The sequence below is a fragment of the Mangifera indica genome, chromosome 1 (assembly GCF_011075055.1).
Source record: "Mangifera indica cultivar Alphonso chromosome 1, CATAS_Mindica_2.1, whole genome shotgun sequence".
Lineage (NCBI taxonomy): Eukaryota > Viridiplantae > Streptophyta > Magnoliopsida > Sapindales > Anacardiaceae > Mangifera > Mangifera indica.
Genome location: NC_058137.1, coordinates 8860042 through 8883668, shown reverse-complemented (window position 1 = coordinate 8883668; position 23627 = coordinate 8860042).

Below are 23627 nucleotides of genomic sequence, written 5' to 3'. Positions count from 1 at the left end.
GCAAAGGTTAGAACGTTGGAATAGTAGTGTATTGAATGGTGACTATCTTCATATGAGATATTATGCGCATATATTGAGCTAACTATAAAAGAAGGGTTAAAAGATATGGATGACTCTATTTTTAGAATTCATTCCACTGTAAGGTATGTAAGGTTTTCTCTAATGAGATTGAAAATGTTTAAAGACTGTGTAGAACAAGAAAAAAATTGAAAGTAAATGTTTGTTGGCTCTTGATGTTGAAACAAGATGAAACTCAACTTATTTGATGTTGGATATTGCTATAAAATTTCAAAGAGCATTTGACTTGTTAAAGCTTCAAAATAATAGTATCAAGCTAAGCTTAATAGGAATAAGTATAACAGTGTTCTTATGCCTACTGATTAGGAATATGCTCGTTATTTGTTACCTTTTCTAAAAATTTTTTATGATGCAACTCTACGTGTGTCTAGTTATCTTTATGTTACAGGTAATACATATATGCGAGAAATATATGGCATTGGGTTGAAGATTTCGATATTGTGTAAAAGCAATGGTCACAAATTATGTCAAATGGCTAAAAAGATGAAGGAAAAACATAACAAATATTGGGGAAATATTGATAATATTAACCTAATGTTGTTCATTGCAGTGGTAATAGGCCATTAGAACTTTAATATTTAGTCAAATTCTTATTATTTACATATAAAAACATAAATATGTTTCTTTATTTTTTATTTTAACTAACAATTAAGTATACACCCTTACTAATTTAACACTTGTTATGATTTATTAACATTGAAGAAATTAGACTTTAGTATAAGAGTTTGTTATGTTTAAGTAATATTTTATTACTAAAATTAAAAGAATATATTGAAGATAAATTATCTCAAAGATTAATAGGTATAAATTATTATTCTGTTTGATTGTAATACCCTCAGGTATGTTTTAGGGGTAATTATGTCTTTTGACCTTGTTTTGAGATATTTCTCATTTTAAATATATATATGTATGGGTGTATTTATATATGTATATATATATATATATAGTTATAACATCCCTCCCCAAAAAGTACTATCCACCGAAGGAGAAATGTTACGAATTAATATCCGAAGCATCTATTTTTTTTTTGAAATACTTTAAAATGAGCGCATCACTAAAAGTGTTTAGAAGTTATTCTAAGAAAATTAAAAATCTGAAAGCAAACAAAAGATGTATATACTCATATAAAAACTCATCTGGAAGCATATGAAAACATGGAGTCGTCCTATACAACTGTACAATCATCTCAAAAAGGTCAAAGTCAACTAGAACATGTGATTGTATGTATATAATATAAACTAGAGATAACTTACTTCAGTTAGATCTATCTTGTAATACCCTCAGGTATATTCCAAGGGCAATTATGTCTTTTGACCCTGTTTTGAGATATTTTCCATTTTAAATATATATGTATGGGTGTGTTTATATATATATATACAAAAAGACAAAAAAAAAAAAAGAGATAAAGAGAAAGAGATAAAGATAAAAAGAGAAAAACAAAAGACTTTTCCATCATTTCTCGTCCATTTTCTAGCAGCCACCATTCTTCATGTTTTTTCTTTGTTTTCTTGATGAAAAAGGAAGGATTTGAAGGAGTTTAGAAGACAAAAAAGAAAAGAAAAGAAAAGAAAAAGAAGCACTTAGAAGCTTTGGTAACCAAAGATCTCCTTCTTTTCCCTTTACCTATGTTTATCTATGTATTGGATACATGTTATATGAATATATTAGTATGTTTTGGTATTGATTTAAGGTGATTTTAGTGATAAAGAAAGCAAAACAAAGAGAAGGAAACCAACTTGCAAAGATTTGACTTGAAACAAAGTAAGGGGTATCATCCTTGATATATTACATGTTTTAGGCTTTTGGCTCCTTAGATCTATGCTATAAATGATGATTTTGAAGTTGAGAAATATTTTTTTGTCATTTGGGATGTCTATGTGTGTGATTTTGTTCATGGCAGAAAGTTACATAATATTTACAGTTTTGCCACTAGATTCATCCCCCATTTTGACTGTTTTATCTAATGAATTATGAGTTCTATTATAGCTTATTGGAAATCTATTTGAATCCTCTTTCCAATGATATATAACTTGTATTAATTAGAGATCATTTGGACTGATAAATATGGTATGAACTATAAGGACTGTTTTACCAAATAAACAGGGGAGAGTTTTTGCCACTGATTTCATCCCACATTTTGATTACCTTACCTAATGAATTATGAGTGCTATTATATCTTTTTGGAAAGCTCTTTGAATTATCTTTTCAGTGATATATAGCTTGTATAAATTGGGGATCATTTGTACAGTTAAATATTGTATGAACCACAAGGGTTGTTTTACCAAATAAACAGAGGAGTCAGTTTTTGCCACTGACTTCATTTCACGTTTTTACTGTCTTATCTAATGAATTATGAGTGCTATTATAGCTTGTTGGAAAGCTCTTTGAATCCTTTTTTTAATGATATATAGCTTGTATGAATTAGAGATCATGTGGACTGATAAATATGATATGAACCATAAGGACTGCTTTACCAAATAAACAGGGGAGAGTTTTTGCCACTGATTTCATCCCACATTTTGACTGCCTTAGCTAATGAATTATGAGTGCTATTATAGCTTGTTGGAAATATCTTTGAATTCTATTTTCAGTGATCTATAGCTTGTATAAATTTTGGATCATTTGGACTATTAAATATTGTATGAACCACAAGGGCTGTTTTACCAAATAAACAGAGAAGTCAGTTTTTGCCACTGATTTCATTTCACGTTTTGACTGCCTTATCTAATGAATTATGAGTTCTATTATAACTTGTTGGAAATATCTTTGAATCCTCTTTCCAATGATATATATCTTGGATGAATTAGACACCGTTTGAACTGTGAAATTATATGAAACAGAAGGTTGCCTTGTCTAATGAACAAGGCTGTGAACAATAGTTCACAGTTTTGGAAAGGAAAAGAAAGAAAAGAAAGGAAAGGAAAGGAAAGAAATGAGAGAAAAAGAAACGAAGAAGAAAAGAAAGAAAAGACAAGAAAAGGAATTTGGGGCTCAAGATTCAGGGGTCGTCCCAAGAATATAGTCTGGTGAGTTATGAATAAATTTAGATAGAAGCAAAATTAGTAAGATAGAAGTCATGCATGCATGTTATAAACTATGAAGGGGCACTTTACACTACACCACCCGTAGTAAGGCACGTCCGTAATAGGACATGTTAGTAGTAGGATATAGACCCACGGTAGGGTCCACTCACAGTAGAGTATGCTCGTAGTAGATTACAATTCAGATTCAAAAATGGTATAGTGAGAGAAAGAAAAAGAGCTCGAGTTTAGAAAAGTGTCAAATCCCTATAATTAGCTTCCAGAAAGTATCAAATAGACACTAGATGGGACAAAGTATGACCCAAATAGTAAAAAATGAACTAGATTATCCCCTCGATTTCTTATAGGGGTTATGAGTGAGGTTGAGTCCCGAGAGTGAGTTAGAACAGAAAAGAAAATAGTTTACTTAATTCTTTCCCCTTACTGAGTGTTCTTATCACTCACTTCCTTTTCTTTCATGATTGCAGGTACAGGTGATCAAGGTAGCTGCGAGGTAGGGTCAAGTCAGCGAAGATAGATCCGACTAGAGCAGATTATCTCTGGTTTATATTACATGCATACAATGACATGTTCTGGTTGACTTTTGACCTTTTTGAGATGATTGTATAATTGTATATGATTACTTCCTGTTTTCAGATGCTTTCAGATGAGTTTTCATATGAGTATATACATCTTTTGTTCGCTTATAAATTTTCATTTTTCTTGGAATACTTTTTAAACACTTTTAGTGATACGTTTATTTTAAAGTATTTTAAAAGAAAAAAAATTATATAGACACTCCGGATATTAATTCGTAACATTTCTTCTTCGGTGGATAGTACTTCTAGGGAGGGGTGTTACATATCTTCACTGACCTAACCCTGCCTCGCAGCTACCACAATCACCTATACCTGCAATCATGAAAGAAAAGGAAGTGAGAGATAAGAACACTCAATAAGGGGAAAAAATTAAGTAAGCTATCTTATTTCCTGTTCTAACTCCTTTTCGGGACTTAACCCCACATCATAACCTCCATAAGAAATTGATGAGATAATCTAGTTTATTCTTTACTATTTGGGTCATACTTTGTCCCATCTGGTGTCTATTTGATACTTTCTAAAAGCTGATTATATGGATTTGACACTTTTCTAAGCTCGAGCTTTTTTCCTTTCTCTTACTATACCATTTTGAATCTGAATTGAGCTCTACTACGAGCATAATCTACTACAAGCGGACCCTACTAGGGGTCTATATCCTATTACGGACGTGTCCTACTATGGATGTGCCCTACTATAGGTGGTGTAATGTAAAGTGTCCTCTCATAGTTTATAGCATGCATGCGTGTCTTATATCTTACTAATCTTGCTTCCATCTAAATCTATTCATAACTCACCAGACCATACTCTTGGGACGACCCCTAAATCTTGAGCCCCAAATTCATTTTCTTGTTTTTCTTTATCTCTTCTTTCTTTCCTTTCATTTCCTTTCCTTTCTTTCTTTCTTTCTTCCTTTCCTTTTTCTTCTTTTCTTTCTTTCCCAAAAACTGTGAAATACTATTCATAGAACTGTTCATTTGGTAGGACAACCTTATTTTTTATACAATTTAATAGCTCAAACAGTTTCTAATTCATACAAACTATATATCGTTGAAAAGAGGATTCAAAGAGCTTTCCAACAAACTATAATAGCATTTATGATTCATCAGATAAGCTAGCCAAAATGTGAGATGAAATTAATGGAAAAAATAATCTTCACTGTCTATTTAATAAAACAGTCCTTTTGGTTCATATAATATTTAATAGTTCAAATGATCTCTAATTCATACAAGCTATATATAATTGGAAGGAGGATTCAAAGAGTTTTTCAACAAGCTATAATAGCACTTATGATTCCTCAGATAAGGCAGCCAAAACATGGGATGAATTTAGTGGCAAAAAACTGCCTTCACTGTTTATTTGGTAAGACAGTTGTTTTGTTCAAGCAATTTAACAGTTCAAACAGTCTTTAATTCATACAAGCTATATATCATTGAAAAGATGATTCAAAAAGCGTTCCAACAAGCTATAATAGCACTCATGATTCATCAAATAAGACAGTTAAAATATGGGATGAAATCCGTGGCATGAAATTCGTGGCAAAACTGTAAATATGAACCAACTCTCTGCCAACAACAAAAGCACACACATAAATATCCCAAATGATAAAACAACATTCCTCAACTTCAAAATCATCATTTATAACATAGATCTAAGGAACCAAAAGCCTAAAACATACAACATATCAAGGATGACACCTCTTACTTTATTTCAAGTCAATTTTGGCAAGTTGGCTTCCTCTTCCTTGTTTTGCCTTCCTTATCACCAAAATCACCTTAAATCAACACCAAAACACACTAACATATTCATATAACATATATCAAATATATATATAATCATAGGTAAAGGGAAATGAAGAAGATCTTTTGGTTACCAAGGCTTCTAAAGTACTTTTTTGTTTCCTTTTATTATTTTGTCTTTCAAAACCCCTTCAATTCCTTCCTTTATCTTCACAAAACAAAGGAAAATAGCATGAGAAATGGTGGCTGCTAGAATGGACTGGAAGATGATGGAAAAGCCTTGAAGCTTCCTTTATTTTTTTTGTCTTTTCTCTCTTTATATACATATTTATTTCTTTCTCTTTATCTCTTTTTCTTTTTCTTCTTGTATTTATATATATATATATATATAAACACACCCATACATATATATATTTAAAATGAGAAATATCTCAAAACAGGGTTAAAAGACATAATTGCCCCTGTAACTTACCTGAGGGTATTATATTGATAAAATTTGATAGATATAAATAATTATGGTATGTTATTAGGGATAACAAAATAATATTAATATATTATTTTATTTAAATACCTCTAACTATAATTATTTTAAAATATTTTTATATTATTCATTATATTAATTAAAAATGAGATTATTTTTTTAATTAATAATTTCGTGATATTTTAATACTTAGTATAGAGTTAAATCATTGTTAATAATAAAAAATTATTAAAATATTTTATTATTTTTAAATCAAATAATAATTTCAATTTATAATTTCTAAGCAACACCTCTCAAGCTAACCTTAGCACTTGCTCTCTCTCTCTCAAATTAATTCTTTCTCTTGGACGGGAATGAGGATAGTTTCTGCCAAGTTTTTAGTAATACAATTATTTTTAGTAGGTCTAAGCCGTGTAATTTGATCATATCATATACAAAACATAAATGGAAATAATAATATCGACTCCACATGACGAATAAAGAGTTCGATTTCAAACTTACTTACCTAATTGTGTCTTATTTAAGTTACTTTACCTGTTTGTGGGTCCATCAATGGAAATTGATTGGCCCCCAATCATTTTCAGCCTCAAATAATGTTAAAAGACGCTCACTTCTTTGATCTCGACCGTTGATTTACTTGATGGGGATCCGCTTTCAGCGCTCACTTCTCTTATTAATCACTTGATTTATTAATTAATTAAGGAAAGTGATTGCTTATCCTCTTTGGTGAGCTCACTCAGTATTTTTAGTAGGTCTAGTCCGAAATGCATATAGAGATTTTTTAATGTATAATTTAAATATATAAATAATATTTAGTTATATAATTAGATAATTTTAAATAAAAAATAAATTAATATTTAAATAATATATTATTTATATATTTAATTATATAATAAAAAAATTGTACACATAAAATTACTTGATAATTAGATTACAATCCCAAACCTTTACTTGATCCATTTTGACTCAATCGGTCATTTCAGAGACTAACTCAATTTGAATATTTTTTTAATGTTAAAATATTAAACATTTATGTGCATTACACTATTTTTATATGTGACTCAACTCAACGTTATTATAGGATTGAATTCTAATTAAACTGACTTGGTTTTAAAACTTAATTCGGCTTAATTTAATTTGGTTTAAATCTATTTAATTCAAAATCAAATCAAGTTTAAATTGAGAGAATCAACTCGTATGTAAAATTGAAATAAATTTGAGCTAGAGAAAGTTTAATCTATTTTAATTTAAGTTTAGTTCAAATTTATAATTTAAATTCATGTTTCAAATCCACAATTCATTAACTAAACCTTACTTTTATTTTCAAGTTGATATCTTAACCCCTTATCTTGACAAGCTATTTTAAGACTAAACCTTACTTGGATCAAATGGAGACGCCGAGCAGGCAAAAATAAATAAATAATATAAAAATATGTTTGTTGTTTGTAATCCATATTCAACCTCACAATTATAAGATAATTTAACAAAATTATCGAGAATAATAACATTCAGTTTAATAGAATTTATCAATGTTCATTGATGGAATACTAACATATATAATTAACTTAATCTGATTATAGGAATCTAAATTCTGTGTGTTGATTTTTAAAATTTAAAGATGAGGGCCCTCGCATAGATTGTCCCTACATTATTTTATTATATTCATTACGTACTGAATTGCTTTTTGGGCCAAAAAAATTAAAGGATGGGCCTAAATAAAGACAATGAAAGGATAGTGTGTGTTTAAAACAAACCATTTTCTTAAGAAAAACCTTTTTTTTTTTTTTTAATGAAGTTATTTGGTGATGTTCTGCAATTGGTTGTCAATGTCTTTTATATATATATATTTCAATATAAGTAATAAAAATGTTTTATATATTTAAAAATTTGAAAATACACATAGTGCAATACAACAAAAATGTTTTATACAAGGAAAGAGATAAATTAGAGCCAAAAGATTGAAAGGAACACTTCAGTAATTAATTTTTTAGTTAATTTTTTTAGATATTTGGTTACGGTTTTGTAATTCTTGTTTTATAATTCTTGTAAAACTCTCTTAGAATTAGGTTTAGTTTGAATGTGATCTCAGCTTGGTTGAGCTCGAATGATTTGAGCTTAATTTGATCTTTAGTCAATGTTCTAAGTTTGAATATATAATTGACTTTAACTCGAAGTATATGCTATATAACAAATGTGACAAAACTCAACTTAAAGATTGGCTCATAGCTTGATGTGAGTTGCTAGTTGTTTAAAGTCAAAATTAGATCGTTTTGATCATTATCAAAACATCATCATTTTAATAATGATAAAAACAACTTTGTTTGTTGATTATTGCCAAGATGCAACTGAATCGGATGCCAAGATGAATAACATTTACACACTGACCATGCTTCTGTTGCAACAGAACATTAATCAAAGTAATGGTGCAAAACGACTATACTGAATCAATTTGGAATCACAACAAATTGGAAAGGAACTTCATGATCCAATTCTTTTATAAGGCCTACATCTAAAATATTTCTTTCTCAGACTTCCTCCAGTAACCTTATTGAAATAATACATACAAGTTAACTATGATTGTGGTTGTTCATGTGATATTGAGATCAACAGTATTTGATGAGCCCAAACATGGAGATTGTTATACGTTTTGGGATTGAGCACACAACAGAAGAACTAGTAAAAGAAATACTGAAGCACTTGAAGAGAATGACAGCTTGATCATTCAAGTCCAGTGAACGACCTATTAAGGAAACTACATTTTCAAACCTCATGTACCCATAGAATGATCTCCAGGTTATCAGAAAAATTAAAAAAAATGTCGTGGCTTTTACTCAGGGTGATCAATATTCTTCAGGATTTGTGCATTCAAATCACTTGACTGAAGTGTAAATTCTTAGCCAGTTCCATACCAAATTAGCATTGGTTTCTTCTAGGATTATACTGACTCAACTGGTTCAAAATGAAAATGAATGATTTTTCATTGGAAAAGTGCTCTTATTATTTTTAAGAGGTATATCGAACAAATCTTCAAGGATTGGGTTTCTTGATTAAGATAATTAATTGAATCGTGATTAAGACCTTAGGTTTAATAGATAAATACTTTTATTGTTCTTTTAATAGACCTTAGGTTTAGCTTTCTTTTAAGGTAATATTCACAATCTCTCTTATTGTTCTTTTAGAGTGTTTAATTGATTGAATGAAAAATTTTAAAACATATTTTCAAAAGGTTTTAAAATATTGTCACCTTTAATATCCAATTAATAAGAAATATATTTTACTAAAATTAACTCTTTAATATTATCCCTAATTTATTTAAATCTTCTATAAAACTCAAATTTACCTTATTCTATTTAATATTCAAATTATAACGCCTTATCTAAAAATAAAATTTATCCCATTTTAAAAAAAATATATAATAATAACATAATAATGACAACAATCAATTTTGGATATTACAACCTATTTGCCTCCCGTCTCTCTTCTCTATCATCAAGCTCCATCCTTTCTCAATTGTAACTTATGATTTATAATTATTTCAGTTGTAGACTTTTAAATGTGTAATGAAACTCTACTTAATACTAATTGTGCTCTGTGTAAAAATATATGAGAATCCAAGTGCTTAATGGTGTCTTGGTTAAAAAAAAGAAAAAACAGAAGATAATTTTCAGATTTCCAAATGGTTTTGAGTGAATTAATGTATGCAGTCTTAATCAATTAAAATAAATTTGATTTTATAGGGAAAGAAATGATTTCATGTATTATAGAAAAAGAGAAAACAAGGTAAAGAGAAATTGATATTTCGAATTCGAGCGACAAATACAAACTAAGTTATGACTTTTGAACTTGTATACCAAGCCGAGTTCAAACTGACATATCTTCTATCTGAATCTAGCTTGAGGTAGCTTTTATTGGGACTGGGCTTGTATCCCAATCTGTTGGTATGTGAGAGCTGTTGGATCAAATTGCATTGTCATAAAACCATAATGACAGTGTTAAATTTGTAAACAACTAAGAGGGCCATTGTAATTGTCTCAGGGCCGTATGAAAACTCATAAAAATCTGTAATTGTCAGGGTTTTGGATTATTTCGAAAATAAAATATATCCATCGTTTCCGAAACCTTCATTTTCTTTCTGTGACTGGCGTTTTGCTTGATCTTCTATTTTTTATGCTGCTAGGCTTGTAATATTCTCACAAAGTGTTAGAGTCCAAAATCAAGCGTGTAAGTTTAACAATTTAAAATGATCTAGATTTAATATTTTAAGGTAATTTTGATACCAAATGATAATACACCCAATTAAACGATGAACACAACTGTTTATGATTGTTATATTTAAAAGAGAGTGTTAAACACTAAACTTTTATATCTTATAAAATTAATATAAATGAGTGATATGAGTGATATATAAGTATAATAGATTGAACTTTAATATAAGTCAATTGATTTTGTATAATATGAATTTCAATTTTTATACTCATAGATTAAATATATTTTCATATAATCTATTTGAAAATTTTTATAAAATTTTTGACGCAATCAAATATTGAGTAAAAATGTTTTTAATATCAAAAGCTCTTTCACGTTTTGGGATTTGTCCTGAGATGTTTTAGAATTGATTTAATCTTTAAAATTATAAAGCATTTATTAATATTTCGATAAATTATTCTTGAAAAGTTGTATAAAACAGACCCCAACAGTCTATCTCCAGAAATTTTATTAATAATAGAATTGGAACCTAATAATCTATTTGACGTGTAAGAGTTATCGCACTGATAATTATAAAAATATTGTTTAAAAATTGCTTAAGATCAATTAATTATAAATATTATTATCAAACCCAACTTTGGATTCAATTAGGTAGAGAACTGACTGTTAAATCCCTCAAGATTGGCGAGGGTTGTCGTCCAACTTGACCAAACATGTCCAGCTTGTATCCATCAATTAATTAATTTTTTTATAGTAGCACTTTATTATAAATGGTTAAAGAAAGTATTCTCCACAGAACAAGTTTGGAACTTAATCAATTAGGGTTTATGCAGTGACCTCGAGGATCGGTTCATATTTCTTTCAAATGTAAATGGGATCAATTATTTTATTTAGAAATTGATTTGCGAGTAAAGCAATTGTTAAAGGGCTAATACAAGCTGATTCTAGCAAATATACTAATGAGTAATCTTTAACTTTTATTCTCTAGGCTTAATCACTTATTAATTTTGGCTTTTGAAATTCTGGGAATCTTCTTCTTTATGCTCTCCTCACTACACGTAATTAATTGGTAAGGTTTTTTATTTTATTTTTAGAATAGTTATTAACCCGTCGAGACAATAACAATGCTCATTTTCCATAAATAATATATTCCCCAAATGAAAATTTCTTCAAGAATATTGATCAATCAGGATTTCTTTTTTTTTTTTATGCAGCCATTTTTAAATATTTCCTTTTTCTCTTTTGGTGGTTTCCTCTCTGGTGTGCATTTCCTCACCAGCTATGTAGAATCGCATAAATAAAAAAATTGGATACGAATAATGATCACTCTAGAAGAAATTAAATGAATTAAAATTATGCTTCAAATGCCCCAAGTACCCCGTGGAGCATAATTAATAAAGATTCCACAAACTTTCATAATTGAAATACAAATTCTAAAATATAAATTATAAAGTAATTATCAATGTATGGAAATTCTCAGATATAACCTTTCACATTTTCCTTAAGATTCTAACAAGCACTAGAGACTGAATTTCATAGTTCTTATGTAAGATTTTTTTTAGTTTCAGTATCTATTGACAATAGTAACTTGTTACTGACACTAGTAAACATTTTTAGAATGAAAAAGGAAAAATAACATACAAAGTTTATTAAAGTATAACCTAACAAGTTTCATCAAGATAATTCTTGGTTGATAGGGTAAAATTTTACACCGACAGAACTCTTTAATGATATTGAAATTAGATGAAGTAAATTTTTAGTAATTAGACAAGTTTATGCCAAAGTTTCAACCCCACAAACCCCAATATTTTCTTAAAAATTATAAGCTGAATGAAATTTCCCCCCTAAACTTTGATGAAAAATATTTTTTTCACTCGTTAGTCAATCATCCACCTTTAAGTTTGATGAAATCCATTAATTAGAAAGGCAGAAAGGTTATTTTGATTAAAATTCTAAAAAATTCTAACCTATCCTAACATCTATTAAAGGTTATATTAGTAATTTTACTTTATTTATAAAAAATCCCCCTTTCAATTCTTTGCATTTTCTCTTTCTTCCTTTAGTTTTCTTCTTTCTCCATCTCTACGTGAACTTTGATGAAATGACAATTATATATCCATTAAATTTAAAAAATATTTTTCTCACTCATCAGTTAATCATCCATCCTTTATGTTTGATGAAATCCATTAATTAGAAAGATGGAAAGGTCATTTTGATTAAAATTCTCTAAAATTCTAACATCTCCTAACATCTATTAAAGGTTATATTAGTAATTTTACTTTATTTATAAAAAATCCCCTTCTCAATTCTTTTCATTTTCTCTTTCTTCCTTTAGTTTTCTTCTTTCTCCATCTCCTTTGTTTAATTTATTATCTTTTTTCACCTCCATGCCCACCACCCAAACCTTTGGCAAGCTTAGTAATGGTTGTCTCTATGTACTTGACCTCTCTCCCAACTCTAACACTCTCTAAACTCATCGTTTGACATTATCATTGACGTTTATGACGGTGTCTCGTCCAAATCTCATGAATCTCTTATAATCGCATGCATTTCCTATACGCTTTCATGCACTTTCTTTATAAATAAAAAAGGGTAACAACACTTTAAGATATTAAACTATTATCTTTTTTTATCGAAGAGAACAAACTTTTTTTTTATTTAAGGGATCAAACTTTTAAATTTTTCTGTTGAAGGACCAAAATTTTGGATTTCTTATTATAATGACTAAACTTTCACTATTTTCTATTAAAAGTACTAAACAAATCATCTCATGCACTTCGAAAACAAAATAGAATGAACAATTTTAATTATGTTTGTTTGATACTTTCAATAAGATATATTAAAAATTGATCCATTCTTTAAGAAATTTTAAAAGTTTGGTTCTTTTAACATAAAAATTTTGAGAGTTCAACTCTTTTAATAGAAAAAATAATGTTTGGTTCATTCAATAAATTAGTGATAATTTAATATCTCTCGATGTTATTATCCCCAGCTTAAAACATTTCAAACACCTCACTCATTTATCATCTCCAGTTTTATGGCTCGCTTTACATTTACCACTTCCCTATCTCTCACAATCTTGATTTCTCACTTTCTCTTCTTTTCATCATCATCATCATCTTCTGCTTCTTCTTCTTCTTGGCACCCACAAATCCATAGTAAGACTATTTTCATCCTTTTATGTTTATTTGAGTTATACTGAATTAATAGAAAAGATATAGAATTTGGCTAAAGTATTTAAGAGGAATTTTAAATTGTCAAACGGCCATACATGAATGGTACACACCCGTTTGCAGCTAGTGTGTGTACAATTAAAGAACACGCTTACTGCATGTACAATGCGGCTTGGAACCTTCTCATTTCATTAATTCAACTAGTGGTATACAACTAGAGTGTGTATACCACAATGACGTGTTTTGTTACGTGTAGTAGGGACTGCATGCTAGTCTTTGTCATGTGTTTGAACCTTCTCATTTCATTAGGAATAATAAAAAAGTTGACAAAATGGCAGCTAAATAACAAAATTGAGCACTTAGATCTTGTACATTAGACCACATACACCATGGAAAGTTCACATCATCAGACTCATCCCTTCGGGAGAACAGGACCCCTCGATTTGGTGCAAAGAAATAGAAAAGTGAGGTAAAAAATAAAAATAATAAACCAGTATAATTATAATTGGTAATTTTAGGGCGTTATCATAGTTTTAACAAAAGGTGCAGTTTCGTAATTAATATTTACATTAAATATTAAGAGTATATTTATAGTTTTACTAAAAATGAAAACAAGTAATTTAATATAAAACCAAATGGCTTATACTAACAAAATTAACGAATGAATAAGAAAATAAATTTTTTGAACATAAAAAGTGCAAGATTATTAGTTCATCAAAGTTTGGGTGGAACATAGTTATTTGGCCAAAACTATATGGTTTTTTTTCTTAAACATATATTCAATTGATTTTATTTTGTGTTAATTGTGAATTATTTGTCTTAGATGAGGTTAAACATAAAATAAAAGGGAAGATATTATTAGATATTTGATAGTCATATTCATTGAATCATGTTGTGGGCGTGAAATTGAACGAGAGAAATGTGAAAAAATAAATTGTTGTGGTCAGAATGCATACTGTTGGGCGTTTGGATCACATTTGAAGTTTCAAAATTACAGGGGTGACAAGGGGACCGAGTCAAACATATTAAAGGCCTAGAAACGGGCGATGGGTGAAAGCGGTGCCGTTAATAGGGCTGGACTCAAGCCGAGCCAGCTCGAGCTTGAGCTCGGCTCGGCTCGGTTCGAGCTCGAAACGAGCCGAGCCTCGGCTCGATCGAGCTCGAGCTGGCTCAGGTTGGCTCGGTATATTTTTTTTTAATTTTTTTATACAAAACGACATCGTTTTGATCCATATATATATACAAAACGGTGTCGTTTTGATATGAAAAACGAGTCGAGCTGAGCCGAACAAAAAACGAGCCGAACTCGAGCCGAGCCGAGTTTGGCTCGAGTCGAGCTCAAACCGAACTCGAGCCGGCCATTAAAAAACTGAGCCGAGCCCGAGCTAGCTGCGAGCCGAGCTCGGCTCGGCTCGAATCCAGCCCTAGCTGTTAATAACTTTTATTTATTTATTTTTGCATAATTTGTAACTATAGAAGCTAAAGCTAGTTGGGACGGATAAAAAAATTGACCATGGATTGTAGTGTTATGCATATAATTTTTAGGGAAATTAAAATAATTACCCCAAACATTAAGGGGCAAAACGAAATTACCCCAAACTTTTAACATTAAACGAATATGCCCCAAAATTGCGAAGAGACGAAAATGCCCCTCCACTCAAAATCCTCCATAACCACGCGCACAAAAGCCAAACACACGAAAATAGTTCGTTTTGAACTCACGTTTCGCGCACTCGCCAACTCCGACTTTATCCGACGATTTTTCCGACTTTTCTGGCAACGACGATGGACAAAAAGGTTAGTAAAACAACCCTTGTCATCTCTTTATGCATTTCATTTCACAATTTGAGCGATTTGATGTGAAATTTGGGTGTAAATTGCGTTAGGGTTCGGTTTGAAATTTGGGTGTAAAATGCTTGATTGTTTGCTGATTGTGATGAATTATGTTAGGGCTTTTATGTTAGATTAGGTGTAGAGTTGATTGTTGTTGAAATGGAGTTTGAAAAACGAAGTTTGGAGGGTGAAACGTGGCCACACGAATTCGGCAGTCACCACGCGAATGGCGCAGTGACCACACGAATTCGTGTGGTCAGAATTAGTGTAGACGGGGAGGTGTTTTGAACTTTTCAAACTTCGTGGACTACACGGAATCGTGTGGTTGGGGGTGAAACTGCGTTTTTCATCGTGTGGTGGGCAATATTAGAAATTAGAAAACTTGGTGGGCTGGCAAACTTACGGTCAACCCCCCGAATTAGTGCGGTGGACTCACGAATTCGCGAGGTTGACGCGCGAATTCGCGTGGTGGGCCAAATTACTGTTTTTCAGAGTTATCCAGCCTGCGTTTCCTCTGGTTAGAATCAGGGGGGCAGAATGCAATTCTATTAAATTTTAGGGCTTTTTTGATATTTTCCATATGGGATTAAATTAAAATTTAACCATCTTAAGGTTTTTTGGCGTGTAGAATTCGAATTTGATATCTAATTTTTCAAATAAGGCCTCTATGTATAAAATTGAATAATTTCTTCCATAAAATTTATATAAATTTAATATAATTGTAATTTAATTTTCATACAGGTAGCTGTACAAAAGAGAAAAAGAGACGAAAGCAAAGATGAACTGCGATTTCCTCTCGAAAAACACTTCAAGGCTCAAGTTACTACACGTGGATATAGAGATATTGGAGCCGTGATCAAAAAATTATTAACAGAGAGACAATTACAAATGTTTCGACATACATGCTTCGGACACTTCCTTGAGTTGAAGGATAGTCGATTTAGTGGGGTCCTAATACATTCTTTCATCCTTCAAGCGGTAAATAAGGTGACTTCGGGAGAGGAGTTATGGTTTCGGGTTAACGACGTGGATGTCAGATTCAGTGCGTATGAGTTTGCTATTATGACAGGCCTTCGATTTAGTCATTTGGTAGATATCGACCTCTACATTCCATCGAAGGCTACAGATCGGATCCTCCAGACATATTTTCACGGCTGTAAATCAGTTACATATGCTGATTTGAGTCGTGTGTTCCAGCAGAGATCGTGGGGGGAGGATGACACTGATGCAGTTAAGTTAGCATTATTGTTTTATCTTCACATGGGGTTATTAGGGAGTGACTTGAGGAAAACAATTCCCCAGAAGATATTACAATTAGTTGATCATCTGGATGGGTTTAATGCATACCCATGGGGAGTACGAGTGTGGCAGATGACATATCGCTCTATATGCGATAACATCTCCCGAATTTCTATAGATTCCGATCCGAAAAAGAAAAAGGAAAATCAGCTTAAGCAGTATGGCATTATGGGATTTCCATTAGCATTTCAGGTAATTATTATATTTATTAATTCAAACAAAAAATGAATGTTTAAAATAAAATTAGTTTATTTTATTGTAAATATATAAAATAGTCAATTTATATTGATATTGCAGTTTTGGATTTACGAGACGCTGGACTCGTTATTTCGATGGGTAGAGGAGTCGCCGTATGTGGGGGTCGCCCGGATGTTGAGATGGCACACGAAGGACATTTCGGGATGGGATTCTATCTCCGCTATCTTCACTGGAGATCCAGTAAGTACTAATTTATTCAGTATTAACATATACTCTGGATATGACAATAATAAATACTTAAAATAAATATCTTGTAGGATGATGTTAATTTTCTATTAGATTTATCTCCGGTTGAGAGAGATACGGAGTGGTATGAGGATATCGTCCGATATATAGGGATGTCGGATAGTCGATCTTCTTCAACGTTAGGAGGTGCACCATCGAGTCCTCGTGACGTTAGTTCTCCGATCGTTGCTCCTCCTCCTGTTGATGCTTCTGTTCAGCCCCCTCCCACATGCCCGATCAGCGACCCTATCGAGGAGCTTATATCACCCGGTCCCGGGCCTAGGCCCCCTACCACTGAGCACATATCACCGGATCCCATGCTTAGGCCCCCTACCACTGAGCAGATATCAGATGATCCTCCTACCACTCCATCAGATTTCTCCATTCATCACTTTGATGCTGCATTGGCTCGATGGGGAAATCTTATCTTAGATCGACTTACTGGATTAGAGGCTAGGATGGAGGATAGGTTTAGTTGCATCGAGGGTAGGATGACTCTTATAGAGGATAGATTGAGTCGTATAGTGGATACGACGACTCGTACGAAGGTCGGACACTCTCATCACCACACAAACACTGTCGGACAGGTAAAAAAGTTAATATTTTATAAGATATTTCATCTATTTATATACGCAATCATATGTAATCTTATAATAATTGTAAATTATATTACAGCCATCTCGGGACGATGGTGACAGAGTATCGACAGGGGCTTTCACGTTCCCGTCTCCACCTGTTGTCGATGTGAGTGTTAATTGCTTATAGTATTTTAAAAATGTTACTTTTGAAATAAATTTTAATATGTTAAAATTATTACAGCGTCGGTTATTTGATGAGAGACCATCCCGATTATTGACTGTTGATATTAGCGATTATATATCATCGCATGAGGTTTTCTCGATGGCACCTCATACGATGGTTCAGGTAATTAGAACGTCATTTTGAAATAAATGTTATATCTGAATTATTTGATTATACATCTATTAATCCCGTTAAATATAACTTTTCGATTAATTAATATTAATTGCTAATACTGATACAGGATGTCGGCGATGGATCACTTCACATGCGATCTTCTCCGTCGATGCCTTCTGTGATTATTCCGGTTCGTCAAACATAACTTATACAATATAATATCTCATTTACACATTTATAATTTGATTTATTCTAAACTTGTTACTATCGTCCTTTGTGACAGCGGCCTGACGTTTCTGCGGATGCACCGATTACGGATCACATTATGACGTCTGTTTCGACATTAGAGGTACGTACATTGTATAATGAATAGTTTGATATTTTTTGTTCAATAGTTTGATTTACTAATATTAAATGTTAATTTTGTCATAGGGTATTACCGATGTCGATCGATCACCACATGCAGATGCTCCGATTACGGATCCCATTGTGACATCTGTTTCGATATTAGAGATACGTACATTATATAATGAATACTTTGTTATTTTTTTGCTCAATAGTTTGATTTACTAATATTAAATGTTAATATTGTCATAGGATATTACCGATGTCGATCGATCACCACATGCGGATGCTTCGATTACGGATTGGGAGGAGGTTGAGGTGAAGTGCCAGAAATTTCTTCTATCATATGTTACATTTTTTAATTTCAACAGTTGTTTAACCTTTCTATCATGTTACAATAGGATCTTCGTTTGATCTATCTCAACACTCCAAGCAAAGGAAAATAAGTGATCGATATTGTTTCCCAGGATGACGAGGTCACTGATGATGTTGTTGAGATCACTACACACGAGGACCAGGAGCAGGTAATTGAATTTTCAAAAGGTTTAAGAACTTATTTTCATTGAAATAATTTATCATTCTATTTAGTCAATTCATTTATTTGAATACAGTCGGTCTCGAAAGAAAATATATTCGATATAGCTTCACTTGCGGATTCTCCAGCTATGACTCCAGTGATGCAGAAGGTATTAAAAAGTTTAATTTTTTAATAAATTTATTAAATTCGCTTGTAATAATTTATTATTCATTTTACCTAATGTTTCATTTGTTTTGGAGTAGTATTTTCGCACAGTTCGTGGTAGGATTGTCAAGAAGGGACCCCTGATTTGTAGTCCATACACGAATCCTCTGAAACCACGTGGCCAACGAACGAGACCCGCTGTGCAGTTATCGAAAACCGAACGTGAAGAGGTTTTCAAGAAGTGGTATGCAGAGCCGAACATGTTCGAGAAACGTCATGTGTATGACATAGGTGTGTGGACCAAAATTGCATTTTGGGGTACACTCATGAACACCTTTGGATGGTTGTCTGACGAGGTGAGTTCACTTTAACAAATGAATTTCGTATTTTGGTTATATAATCCTTTTATGAGCTGATGATGTGATATCTTCTGTTTTTTCAGCATGTTGATTCGTTTTTAGGGTTACTACGTCGACGCTAGCATGACGATACTACGAATGTTCGATAGAATTGGACGACGGTTTTGAGTTGTTTTGTTGGATATATCCCTCATGAGTATGCGGCCTGGACGAGAGATCCAGATAGCTACCATTTCCCTTTGCTCTTTACACGTATGGTGGATGCAGATTACCCACCTGAGTTGCATTTGCAACCTTGGGGTATGATCGATGAGGTTAGTAATCGAAGATCGAGTACATTTTCAAGAATAATCGATTAATATCTAATTACAATTATATCAACGTGTGTAGGTTTTTATCCCAATAAACTTTGAGAATGCTCATTGGGTAGCAGGGGTGTTGGATTTGAAGGAGTGAAAGATTATGGTTTACGACTCCTTACAGAGTTTCACAGCTGACCCGAAGCTATTTAGGGAAAAGATGTTGGGATATACGTCGATGATACCACATTTATTAGCTGTGACATCATTTTGGGCCGATTCGCGTCGAAGTCCACGGGACGATCCATTTGCATTGCATAGGGTGGTGGATATACCGCAGCAGGCGCCCCTATCAGGTGACTGTGGGGTGTTCATGTTACGATACATCGAGTGTTTAGCACTTCACCGCTCGTTATGCTTTGAGGGGGAGGACTCGTTACACCTGCGCACTCGTTTAGGCACGCAGCTATATTTTCAGGATATTGATTGACGGTTATTGTATATATTATTTGTATTTGTATATATATTTCTTTATTCATTTCTATATATTTTTATTTATCTATATATTGATTCATTTATATGTTCATAACAAATATATAGTTAAAAATACTTCATCAAAAAATTAAGAAATATTAAAAGATTGTAGTTAAAATTAAATACTTGGGAAGAGTTGAAAAAGATAATTTGATAGTTAAAAAATTCAAATAATAAAAAAAAATAAAATAATATAATGATATATTATCTATATATTTTTTAATCGAATATGAGAACGAGATGTATAACAAAAAAGGCATTTATTTCATTATTACAACAAGTCATTTTCTTTTTTATTTACTTTTGCACAAATAAATTCGTCTTAATTGTTTATTTTATTTTAATTAAAAATATCATAATAAACTTGTTACAGAAAATGTTAATGTTAATATTTAAAAAGAAAAAATTCTCAAAATTTATCAACGAAAAATAATATCAAAGTTTATTAAATATTGAGAATATTTGCAAGGCATATATATATATATATATATATATATAAATAATATCAAAGTTTATTAAATATTGAGAATATCGAAGGATCTTTGTAGACTCAAAATAAAAAAATCAATATAAAAAAATAATATTCGCAGCAACAATCAGAAACATTAGGTTTACAGAAACAGGTACAAGTACAACATTTATATTAAAATTAACATTCATGAACATTAGAGTTACAAAAACAAGTAGAAAAATAACATTTATATTAAAATTAACAAGTACAAATAACAAGTGCATTTATTTCCCATTTTTCTTCTTTCTTCTTTCTTCCTGAACTTGATGGTACAGAACTAGGTACTGGAATAGGGCTTCTGCAGTTTTGTCTTATATGTTCAGGTTGATGACATCGGCTACAGATTAGTTGTTCAACAACCTCTCCTTGAGAAGGCCGTCTGTTTTTATTTGCTGGACGTCCTGCACGACGACGATGCACATATGGTGGGTGGATAACAGCTGCCTCCTCCAGATGAACCCACTCTGACTGATCTCCCAATGGATTGACTGCGTCTGCATAAACTGTTCGATAAAAAGTTATGCTGTAGTATGAATGCACCCATTGAAGGCAGGTTGTAAGCTTCATATATCTGGCTACAACAATAACGTGCATGCAGGGAATCTTTGATAATTGAAATTTTCTACAAGTACATGTATGCTCCGTCAGGTCTACCAGGGCATCATATTGGCATTGGCCACTACCAAGAACCTGGTATCGCTCAGTTGTTATAGGACGCACTTCTAAGTTCGATGACTTCCGTACACGGTTTGCGATCTTATCTTCAACCCAAGTTGTGACTGGACTGGTACAAGCATCTGTAAATCATATAAATATAAATTAATCTGGTTAGTAATCAAGTATAAGTTTAGTAACACATATTTATAACATAGTATAACAGTGAATATGAACTTACTGGCATGATTTCTTCTTTCATAAAACCATCACTGTAATGTACCTCTAATGAACTCGATCAGCATAGTAATAGGTAAACCTCGAGCATGTTTGACTAAGGCATTAAATGACTCAGCAATATTGGTAGTCATTACATTGTACCTATGCCCTGGAAAATATGCTCGTGCCCATCGATCAAAACCCACTCATACAAGTATGCAGTTGCCTCAGGGTGCAAACGGGACAGTGACTTCATGACCTGTTGAAATTCAAATTCAGTGTACGCCTTGGCTGTTTTCCAATACATCCATGCGACTTTAGCATTCTTTTTGTACTTGGACCGCATGTTACAATGGAGATGGTGACAACAATAACCGTGATGCACACCAGGGAAAACTTCAGCCAATGCAGAAAATATGCTGACATGTCGATCTGAAATGATGGCCAACTGAGGTACCTCACCAATACAATCCCGCAACTTCTTTAAAAACCAGCACCATGTGTCATGATCTTCCCTGGGACCAATCCCAAAAGCAAGCGGATATATTTGATTATTCCCATCTAATGCTACAGCAATAAATAGTTGACCCAGATATCGATCCTTTAAGAAAGCAGCATCAATACAAATAACCGGTCGAATATGATGTTGAAATGCACGAATACTACAACCGAACGCCATGTAAAAGTATTTGAATCGATCCTCCTCATCCGTTAGTATATGTGTCACCGTCCCTGGATTACAACGCTTCAAATTAAGGCAATACTCTGGCAGCAACATAAATGACTCTTCCGGTGTCCCCCTCAATGATTGAAGCGCCCAATTTCTCGCCCGCCATGCTTGTGCGTATGATATATCAATTTTATATCGGTCGACGATATCAGCAATGATCTCCTTCGGTCGATAAATACGATCAACTAAAATGAATTTGGTCCTCAAAATCTGCCCCAAAGCTCGAGCACCTGCTTGCCTATGATGAGGTAATATCTGATTTCTGCAACATGTGTGATAGTTATCCAAACGACGTAATTCAAAGCTATCAGTTTCTCCCACCCTAACTGCCCGTGCACGCCATTTACATTCTTTGTTACGACATTCAAGAACCCATCTAAGCGTGTCTGATTTTTTCACTCTAAATTGATATCCCCTACGAAGTGCGTCTTGAGTTATCGCATCAATCACATGTTGTTTACTAGGAAATAATGTACCAACTTTTGGAGAATCAGTATCCGTCGATGCTTTAGAGTTTCTAGATGTAGATGGTTGATCAGGAAAAGGTGGTAACCAATGAAATGTATCAGTAAGAACATTCCCACCAGCAAGATTTATTTCTGGAAAATAACTCGTACCTCCAATATCGTTATTACCATAGGTCTTCTCTTCAATCTCTGGTTCTTCGATTGGAATATTATGTTCAACCTTTCCATTAAATTCACTCCAGTCTGGAAAAGTTGCTTCACCCCCATTAAGGAATTCTTCTGCGTGATACAATGCATCAACGTTAACTTCATTTATATGTGCAAAATCTTCCTCTAAGAATTCTTGTTTTGGATTGATCTGGATATTTTGCATCTCTTCTACACCAATAGTTTGATTTTCTGGATAACTGCTCGACTCACCACCTTGAAAATCTTTATTCGCTTGTTGAGTCTCGTAACTATCATCAGTAAATGTAGTTATAACAAATACTGGAACACATTCTTTGAAGAGATTAGATAGACCGTTAAGAACCTCAACATCTTCATCATTCGAAATTTCTATCGGAACACCGTCGTCGAGATGCCTCGGTTTCATGCTTAACTGAATGTTAAATATCCGTCGATCTATATTACACTTGTCGCTCACTATTTCGATTAATTCTTCGAATGATGTGTGTTCTGGAATTTTAATCAATTTCCTATTACCTCCAACATATTTTATAACATTATCACCCTTTTCTATCCAATTTCCCCCATATCTAATTGAAGCATATCCAGCCATTTAGATTAATCCTACAATAAAATATATAATCAACATAAATAATACGACTGAAAATAATATTTATATATGTCTATTACATAATTATTCCTATTCCATAATTCAATTATATATTGTGACTACTTAAATATATAATATTTTGTTATTAAACTTTAACAAATAATAATTTAATTTAAAAGGATAGTTTTGGTATTTAAGAGGATATTTGGGGCATTTTTGTTAAAAA